Raw genomic sequence first — 10,504 nt, forward strand, 5'->3', positions numbered from 1 at the left:
CAGTGAAAGTCCTAATGAGTTGTGGACAAAGACGTTAGGTGTCATTGATAGGGATTACAAGTTATGTTCCTGCCCTGGTGGTAAGGCAACTTGGGGGCATGTAGTTTGTTCTAAGGACTATAAGAATTGCTTAATTTTTTGGTTTGATCAAAGATCCTATTGCATAAGAAGTTTTACAGATCATCAAACAAGATTGGAGGCATCTGGTTTTGGTTGAGATAGAAGGTTTAAAGGATCCAAGTGTAAGTGGAGGATATGCAAGATGGAGAGACTTAGCTACTTTAGCCATGCCTTGTGTAAGAGTCAAATCTCCCAAAACTGTAGAAGATCCTATTAAAAGAAAAATGGTAAATAATAAAAAGGGTTTGAGAAGACAAGTGAAAAAAAAAAAACTTCGGATAGAGTTGAGCAAAAGCAAAAAAGACAAGGCAATGTTGTAAGAAATGATACATAAACAAATACAATATAGAGATGCAAGAATAACAAAGCTTGAGTTAAAATTAGGTGAGGAGAAGATTGCTAGTGAAGAAAGTAAGGAGGAGTTAGGAGGGATAAGTTTGGATTGGATGCAAAGTTGCTCTGAACTTGAAGCAATGGATATTGACTTTAACGATTGCAAACGAAGTGTAAAATATTACCAAGAAAAGTTTGCACAAGTTCAGTTCGAACTGATGGATAGGATAGGGAAGTATGAGGATTTGAATAAGAAACATATGGAGTTAGAAAGCCGTTTGATAGGGATTACAAAAGAACAAAGTAAAAAGAAAGGTTTTGAGGTTGTTGAATCGAAGTTAGCGGTTATGAAGGATAAGATAAAAGTTATAAGGATAAAACTTGATAAGGAACGTAAAAAGGTAATGTATTTGGACAAGAAGCTAGTAGGAATGGAAAAACACAAGGATTAAATAGACACCAACAACGCTGCTTTGAACAGAACCAATATGTTGCTCATAAAAAAGATGAACAAGACAAATAAGTAAATGGACGAAGCTGCTGCACTTGTTCAAATTATTAGAATCAATGCATGAAATGTGGAAAGGGACATCATTCGCTATCGCCGAAGCCTAGCTGAAACCAATGCTTTTCTAGGGAAGATTGAGAACCGCGACTTTGCCTTTTTACCTTTGGCTAGAGAGTTTTTTGACGAATGGGATTAAAATATTATATCTCTAAATATAATAAACTTATCAAGCATTAATGAAAAGGAATTTGACCCATCTTCTTATGCAAAATCTATCTCTTGGTGAATATGATTCAAGTAAATGACTCGAAAGGCAGTACTCCTAGCAAAGTAATGTGACAAGAGGACCTATGTTTATAAAGTGGAGGCTATTATTCGTTCACAAGAAGGTTGCATCCATACCCAATATACAAATGCATTCTTATCACAAATCATGCATTATATCATGCATTGTCTTATGCATCTATGCATGCATTCGTAGACCTAGAAACATAGATCTTTTTTTTTAGAATCCACAACACTTGATTAAAAGAAAGGATGGAAAACGAAGAAAGGTCACACCCAAAAGCTCAGTACCAAACAAGAGCTTGAAGGAATTTGGAATGATGTTACGCACCTAATCTTTTTGCTTGAGCAAATATTTTGAGAAAATTTTTTCCCCTTTAATGAGATCATGCATTTTTAAAAGTTCATCCTAATGTTTTTTTTACACATCACTTTCCATTTTTTAAAGTTGATCTTCCAAAACGAACACTGCACTTTACACTGAGAATGAATGGCCAAACTTTAAAGAATACATAATAGTTGTAGAAGAGAAAGAATGAGATGAAAATAGGAAAACATGAACAAGCTTGGATGATGAAAATAGGACAACATGAACAAGCTTGGAAACCCGCTAGAGAGGAACTTGAAACCATAGATATGGGCAATAAAAAATAAATAAAAAATTAAAGATAGGGACTATAATCACTCCTAAAAAAGAGAAGAATTGGTTACTTCAAAATTATATAGATATCTTTGCTTGGTCATATAATGATATATCTGGCTTAGATACGGATATTGTAGTATAGCGGGTGCTGCTAATAGAAGGATGCAAATCGGTTAAGAAAAAGTTGAGAAGAATCAATCCGGATGTCTTAATCAAAGTAAAGGTAGAAATTGAAAAGCATTGGAACACCAGTTTTCTAGAAGTAGTCAAATATCCACAATGCGTGTCCAACATAGTGGTAGTACCAAAAAAAAGAAGAAAAAGAAGATAAAATCAGAGTTTGTCTACCACACATAGATATGTTAGTTGACAATGCAGCACGTAGCTCCACATATTCCTTTATGGATGGATTTTTAGGATCACAATAAAAAAATGGCGTAAGAGGATAAAAAGAAGACAACATTTGTAATACCATGGGAAACCTTTTGTTACAAGGTCAAGCCATTTTGGGTTAAAGAATGTCGGGGCCACCTACCAAAGGGCCAAGTAACTCTATTTCACGACATGATGATATGATTACTAAATCTAGAGAGGGAGAGAATCATATCCAAATATTGAAGGATTTGCTTGAAAGACCAAGGAAGTACAAGTTGAGGCTTAACCATGCAAGGTATTCATTCGAGATGAAATCTTAGGAAGTTGTTAGGATTCGTGGTAAGTGATAAAGAGATAGACGTGGACCCTAGTTAAGTAAAGGCTATTCAATCTATGCCATCTCTCAAGACTGAGAAGGATGTAAGGAGGTTCTTGGAAAGTTTAAATTACATTGCTTGGTTTATATCTTAATTAACCACGACTTATGACCCCATCTTCAATTGTTAAGGAAGAAGAATCTTGGAATTTAGAATAAGAGTGTGAAGAAGCTTTTGAGAAAATCAAGCAGTACCTACTAAATCCACCCCTATCTATCAAGCCAAATTGTAAAATTGCAAGTTATACTAGCTGAGTATGACATAGTATATATGTCAAGAAAAGCCATCGTTGATCACCTAGCTAATCATGCTATGAAAGATTATGAGCCGTTAAAATTTTTCTAACCTGATGAAGATGTGCTTTTAATTGAAGAAGGAAAATTAGATTGGTGGACTATGTATTTTGATAGTGCTGTAAACATGTGGTAACAAAGTTGATGCAATGATAATCTCTCCTAATAAAAAGTAGTATTTGGTTAAGGAGTATCAAGTTTGCATTCTTGTTTTAAAGGTGGCATTGCATTCTCGTTTTAGAGGCTGCATTGAAGCTAAACATAAAAAATATATAGACGTGTATGGAGACTCAATGTTGATTATTTACCAAGTAAAAGGAGAACAGCAAACCAAGGAGGAGAAGTTGAGACCTTACCAAGAATACCTGTCTAAATTGGCTAGAGAATTTGAGAAAATAAAGTTCACCCATCTAGGAAGGGAAGGAAACTATTCTGATGTTTTGGTCACACCAGCTTTTATGACTAGAATAGACTTTGGGCACAAGGTACAAGCGATACACATTGATATCAAAAGTAACCCAACTCATTGTTGCTTAGTTAAAAGAGAAATAAATGGAAACCCTTGGTACTATGATATCAAGAATTTCATCCAAAACTAGACATACCCCATGGGGGCATCTAAAATCAACAAGAAGACTTTGAGGAGGTTGGCAATGGATTTCTATCTTGATAGGGAAACTTTGTATAAGATATCATTTGACGGAACTTTGTTGAGATGTTTGGATGACATGGAGGCAAAAAAAAAGTGATGAGGAAATTTATGGAAGGAGACTTGATCTATCAATATGGTCCATTAGAAAGATTATAATTAATAATCCCCATGAACTTCAATAGTAAGATGATAATAGAACTCTGCGCTAAATGGAAAATTAAGCATTCATATTCCTTGCCATATAGGCCAAAGATGAATGGTGCGGTAGAAGCTGCTAACAAAAATGTCAATAAGATTATTTAGAAGATGGTAGTCCCTTACAAGGATTGGCATAAGATGTTGTCATTTGCCCTTCACACGTACCGCACTGCAATTTAAATCTCAATAGGAGTCACCCCATATACGTTGGTATATAGAATAGAGGTAATGATACCTTTAGAAAATGAAATCCTCTCATTAAGAGTATTGATAGACTCTGAGCTAGAAGAGGTAGAGTGAGTAAAAGTTATATATGAATAGTTGAATCTAATAAGTAAAAAGAGGATAACTGAAATCTATCATCATCACGGATGGCCAAATCATAGGACAAGAAGGTCCAGCCTCGAGGGTTCCATAAAGGAGATCTTGTGCTGAATATAGCCTTTACCAGAACAGGATCAAAGTAAATGGGTACCAAACAATGAGGGCCCTTTGGTGGTAAAGAAAGCGTTCTTGAAAGAAGCTTTATTGTTATTTAGAATGGATGGAGAAGATCTATTTAAACCTATGAATGCTGACTCTATAAAAAAAAATACTATGCTTCCCAGTCAATAAAATAAAGTTCGGTTATGAATTCTTTTTATAAAGAACCTTTTTTTCGTAAAACATATGATCTCATAGCATTTGAAATCTTTTACTTAAGAGAACTATTTTTTTTTTTTACGCATGACTAAGGAGATGACTCCATCAATTGGAGAGAACCAAATCAAATCTAAACTTGATATATTTTTGCACACCACACTGGGGGCAAGAACTGTACGAAGTGCATATAGGGGTCTATAGGGAAGTCAAGCCCAAAAGGGTATCATCATAGAATGTTGCTTTAAAGCAAAATATGATGATTGCATTGAAAGTTTTAGTTTTCATGAACAAAACCAAATTTTTTTTGTGTTTTCCTCTTAAAAATAATTTTCAAAAAAAAAAATAGAAAAGGCAATTAAAACATCGGCAAAAGTATAATACAAAGCGATGTTTAATGGATCAAGAAAGGGCCCTATAAGGAACTAGAGATCTCTGCACCAAGCATAAAAAGGATAGGAAATGCAATATGTGGAGCATATATTGATTAAAGAGGACAAGTCGAACAAAAAAGTAAACATAAGAGCTCGAAGAAGTCTATAATAGAAAAGGGGACCTATGTTTCCAAAATAAGTAACAGAAAAGACATGCATGCTATATTGTCATAACACTAACCTGGCAGGAGAAGGTGTGATGAAGGCCAAAATAGTTCCAAGTTTTTGGGAAAACTGCTGAGGTCCAAAATCTCAAGTCAACAAAACTAAAGAAAATGTTAGGAATTGTCAACCAGCACTGCTTCATTCCTTAAGGAAAGATGATTTCTTTTAAGTTAAAACGGGCAGGTCACCCGATATTAATATCATTTTTTAAAAGCATTTAATTTTTTCATTCAATATTAAGACCATTTCTTAGAAAAGCGTAGAGTTTTCTAAGAATTTTAAGATGGGCCGGTCACTTGATATTGAGACCATTTCTTAGAAAAGCGTCGAGTTTTCTAAGAATTTTAAGATGGGCCGGTCACTTGATATTGAGACCATTTCTTAGAAAAGCGTGGAGTTTTCTAAGAATCTTAAGATAGGCAGGTCACCCGATATTGAGACCATTCCTTAGAAAAGCGTGGAGTTTTCTAAAGAATTTTTAAGAGGGGCCGGTGACTTGATATTGAGACCATTCCTTAGAAAAGCGTGGAGTTTTCTAAAGAATTTTTAAGAGGGGCCGGTGACTTGATATTGAGACCGTTTCTTAGAAAAGCATGGAGTTTTCTAAGAATTTTTAAGGTGGGCCGGTCACCTGATATTGAGACTGTTTCTTAGAAAAGCGTGGAGTTTTCTAAGAATCTTAAGATGGGCAGGTCGCCCGATATTGAGACCATTCCTTAGAAAAGCGTGGAGTTTTCTAAAGAATTTTTAAGAGGGGCCGGTGACCTGATATTGAAACCTTTTCTTAGAAAAGCGTGGAGTTTTCTAAGAATTTTAAGATGGGCCGGTCACTTGATATTGAGACCATTTCTTAGAAAAGCGTGGAGTTTTCTAAGAATTTTAAGATGGGCCGGTCACTTGATATTGAGACCATTTCTTAGAAAAGCATGGAGATTTCTAAGAATCTTAAGATGGGCAGGTCACCTAATATTGAGAGCATTTCTTAGAAAAGCGTGGAGTTTTCTAAGAATTTTAAGATGAGCCGGTCACCTGATATTGAGATCGTTTCTTAGAAAAGCGTGGAGTTTTTTTAAGAATCTTAAGATGGGTAGATCACCTGATGACACGACTAAAAGATTGATGTCTTCTCCCAAGTGCAGGAGTGTCGAAGTAATAAATAACCCGGCAAGACCGGGGTCGAACCACAGGGAGGTTATTTGTATAAATTATAAATAACAATAATACAACAACAATAACAATAACAATAACAACAACAATAATAATAATAACAATAATAATAATAATAATAATAATAATAATAATAATAATAATAATACTAGTAATACTAATAATAATAATAATAATAATAATAGTAGTAGTAGTAGTAGTAGTAGTAGTAATAATAATAATAATAGTAGTAATAATAATAATAATAATGATGAGAACTTGGAGATGAAAAATTAATGTAAGGATTAAACAATAATAATAACAAATGTCAAGGTTAGAGGTTCCACTAATGGTATATCAAACAAGTATAGTATAAACTCTTATTATTGAATTGGAAACCACACACAAAGGAGGTTCCAATCAGATTATATATTGTTAACATGATTACATTAGTCATCTTATTCAATTAATGCTAATACTTGTAAATCTCGTCAAGCATTCATGATTATAACTTATGTTAACAACAAATCAAGTTCCTTTCATAGCTCAGGTGTCGGTTATACCATACATTATGGGCTATGAAAGTGCCAAGCATTTGTTGTACCAAGTGTTATACAACATAAATCAAGATTAGTCATTTAACAAGCAAAGTATTAAAGAGTGAACAAGATAACAAATATAAAACATGTTAGTATCAAACATTAAAGTCCATATTAAGTTTACATTATACTTATTCTTACACCATTAGTGTAACCTTTTCACCTTGACATAATTAACTTAGCTAGACATAATGAAAGAAAGCAAAATAGATAAACAAAATAAGAACATAAAAGCTAACTAAGTAAAGGAAAGGAAATGAAAAGCATAAACTTAATATTAATGAAAGCAAAGCATAAACATTACAAAAAATACAAAGAGAGAAAGGAACAACATGATCTTGATCTGGAAACCAAGATGCCTAAATGCATGGCAAATGCCTCCTTTTATAGGCCAAAATTGGGAACTATTGATTTGATGACTAATTGATAAGTGGGTGGCCAACTTTTGACTTGGTGACAATCCTTATCTTCTCTTGTCTGCCCAAAACGTCATTGATAACGTCAAAACTGGAGCCAGTTGCAAACATGAACGTTGTAGGCAATTGTCTCAGCTTTCTTGTGTAAAAAATTCAGCTCATTTGGACTTCTAGAACTCCAGATATGGCCAAAATACCGAACAGTGCTCGGGCTGGAAGACAGATTCGGGCTTCTTTGTTGTTGCTACAATTTGGACTTGATAATGGCCTTTTTAGATCTTGGGTTCCATATGAAAGTTGTAGGCCTATGTCTTACCTTTCCATCCATATAAATTGGATCTAAATCTGAGATCTGTAGCTCCAGATATAACCCAATTACCGAACAGTGTTCCGGTTTGAATTGCACCGACATCTCTTCTCTAAGTTTGACCATCTCTTTATCCATGCAATTTAAGTTCTTCAAGTCATCAATCAATCCTTTCATTTATGTGATAGACCTGCATTAAAAATAAACATTTACCACAAATTATAGGTATCTTATATTATTAGATACATTATTATAAAACATATTTTAGTTAAGGAGTTATTGATACTTCAAGTGCAAAATGATGATATAAAACCATGATAAAAATGCACTTTTAAGTACTAATCACCTGATATTGAGACTATTCCTTAGAAAAGCATGGAGTTTTCTAAAGAATTTTTAAGAGGGGCCGGTGACTTGATATTAAAACTATTTCTTAGAAAAGCGTGGAGTTTTCTAAGAATTTTAAGAAGGGCCGATTGCCTGATATTGAGACCATTTCTTAGAAAAGCGTGGAGTTTTCTAAGAAACTTAAGATGGCTAGGTCACCCGATTTTGAGAGCATTTCTTAGAAAAGCGTGGAGTTTTCTAAAAATCTTAAGATGGTCAGGTCACCTGATTTTAAGACCATTTCTTAAAAAAGCGTGGAGTTTTTTTTAAGAATCTTAAGGTGGGCAGGTCACCCGATATTGAGACCATTCCTTAGAAAAAAGCGTGAAGCTTTCTAAAGAATTTTAAGAGGGGCCAGTTACCTGATATTGAAATTGTTTCTTAGAAAAGCGCGGAGTTTTCTAAGAATTTTAAGAGGGACTGGTCACCTAATATTGAAACCGTTTCTTAGAAAAAGCATGGAGTTTTTCCAAGAATATTAAGAAGGGTCAGTCACCCAATATTAAGACTATTTTTTAGTGAAGTGTGGAGTTTTCTAAGAATTTTAGGTTGAACAGGTCCCCTGATAATTGGACCATTTCTAAAAATAAAATAAAAAAAAACAAAAAAAAAACATGGAGTTTTCTAGATAGGCAGGTCACCTAATAGCGAAACCATTGTTTAGGAAAAGCATTAAGTTTTAGCATAATCAGACAATTTATCTTTACAACACTTACTACGCAAAGCACTTGACAAGTTTTGCTTCGTAAGCATTGTAAAGAGGGGGCATCTATTATTACTCAATTTTGGACCCCATATGCTAGAGATGGTGTATCCCATTTTGAACCGAGTGTAGGAGTGTATCTCATGTTTGCTAGAAAATTGACAAAAAAAAAAAAGGCGGTTCTGCTGTTGTCGTAATTTTTTTATGCCAACTTAGGCTCTGATTCTGACTTGGTTTCGTACGATATCTGACCATCCTAGCTATATTCTGTCACTCATGAAATGTTCAAAAATTGACTTATACCTTTATTAGGTCCTAGGGATCATTGTTTTTAGGGCAGATTCTCAGTCATATCGGGATGCTCGGCATTTGTCAGTTTTTTAATCAGATCAGGAGACCTTTTTGACCGACGAGATTGCGGCACAATTCTGTCCTATAAAATGATTATATCTTGCCCTAAATCCCTATCAAAGTTGTAATCCTACACGCATAGATGAATTTTGGTTTTTGAATCACTCAATTTTGATATCAGAAGCTCAAGCTCTGCATGTTTGAATATCCAACGTGAAGGCAGGAAATTTTTGCCGCGAGAAGGATATTGCCCAAGTTCGCGGGACTGATTTGAAGCCTTTTTTTTTTTGGACCAAGGACCAAATAGAAAAGATGCTAAAGTAAGGAAGCTGATTGAAGATAAAATTAGTAGGAAGATATTGGAGAACCACGTTTTTTTTCTCTACAACAGCTATCCCAGGAGTAGCTGGCCTGATGTTCCCAGCTATGGAAGGAAAGAAATCACTGGAAATCATCAGAATATGCTGGTTTCCTATCTTTGCTCCCCGAGATTACACCCTAGGGTTAATATAAGATTTTGTTTCCTAAGTGGAGCTGCATATAGGCTATATGTAAGCATCCTCCGCTGACCTAAAGAAGGGGGGGGAGAAAAAATTGACGAAGGGGAACAAAAGAAAAAATCATCTTGTCTGCAGCCGCCTCCCTCTCGGAAAAGAAAACAGAGGAGAAACCCTGTTTTAGGATGTTAAACCATCGGACAGAGCCCCGTCTCTTCTCCCCATCACCACCAGATTCTCCCCCACAGTCCAGCAACTTCTCTTAAGACCAGCCAAAACCGTGAGCCCCAAGCAGCGTCAGGAGCTTTGCTTAACATTCCAAACAGACAGCTCTTCTTGGAGTCCTGCACCAGTACGCAGCCTTCTCCAGTTTCAACAGCGGCGTCGTCTTCAGTTCCGGCAGCCATCGCTGACTCGCAGTCCGTCAATCACCAAGAACAGCAGTAGCTGTGTTTTCTTCTCTACACTGGGAGCAAGAACCAGCGGGGGCGCGGTCATCACCAGTTGCAATTCCTCAGCCACTTTGAGCAGCAATAAGCGAGAACAACACAGTAGCCAGATCCTTCCTCCCAGAGCAGCAAACAGCAGCAGTAACATGACGACAGGATATCCTCCCCGACCTCCATCTTCAGCAAGCACCGGCACCAGGGGAACCCGAAGGCAGGGAGAAGATGAGGACACAAGAAGAAGGCATGACGAACACAGACAGTGGAGAGCTAAAAAACCAGACCGCTAGCAGACCAGGTACGTAAGCCGTTTCTCTCCTTTCTCAGTTTTGCATTTGCACTTAAAAGATTTGGGCACTGTGCGAAGGTAAATTAATTACCTTCGCACTGTGCAGTGCATGCGTGAGTAATTCACGCATGCAACCTGCAACAGTGCCCAACCGGGTCACTGATTTGGACCAGTGACCCGGCTAGGCTTGCTGGGTTCAGCCCAGCCACATGGGCTGAGCTGGACCCAGCCCAAAAAAAAAAAGAGTAATATCGTTGGTTTTCTCGTGTATTTGATTTATGGTTTGTTATTTTTTATATTGTGGAAATACAAATCTGGTATTAAAATACCCTGTTTTTTTT

This window comes from Populus euphratica, unplaced genomic scaffold (assembly GCF_000495115.2).
Source record: "Populus euphratica unplaced genomic scaffold, PopEup_1.0 scaffold849.1, whole genome shotgun sequence".
Lineage (NCBI taxonomy): Eukaryota > Viridiplantae > Streptophyta > Magnoliopsida > Malpighiales > Salicaceae > Populus > Populus euphratica.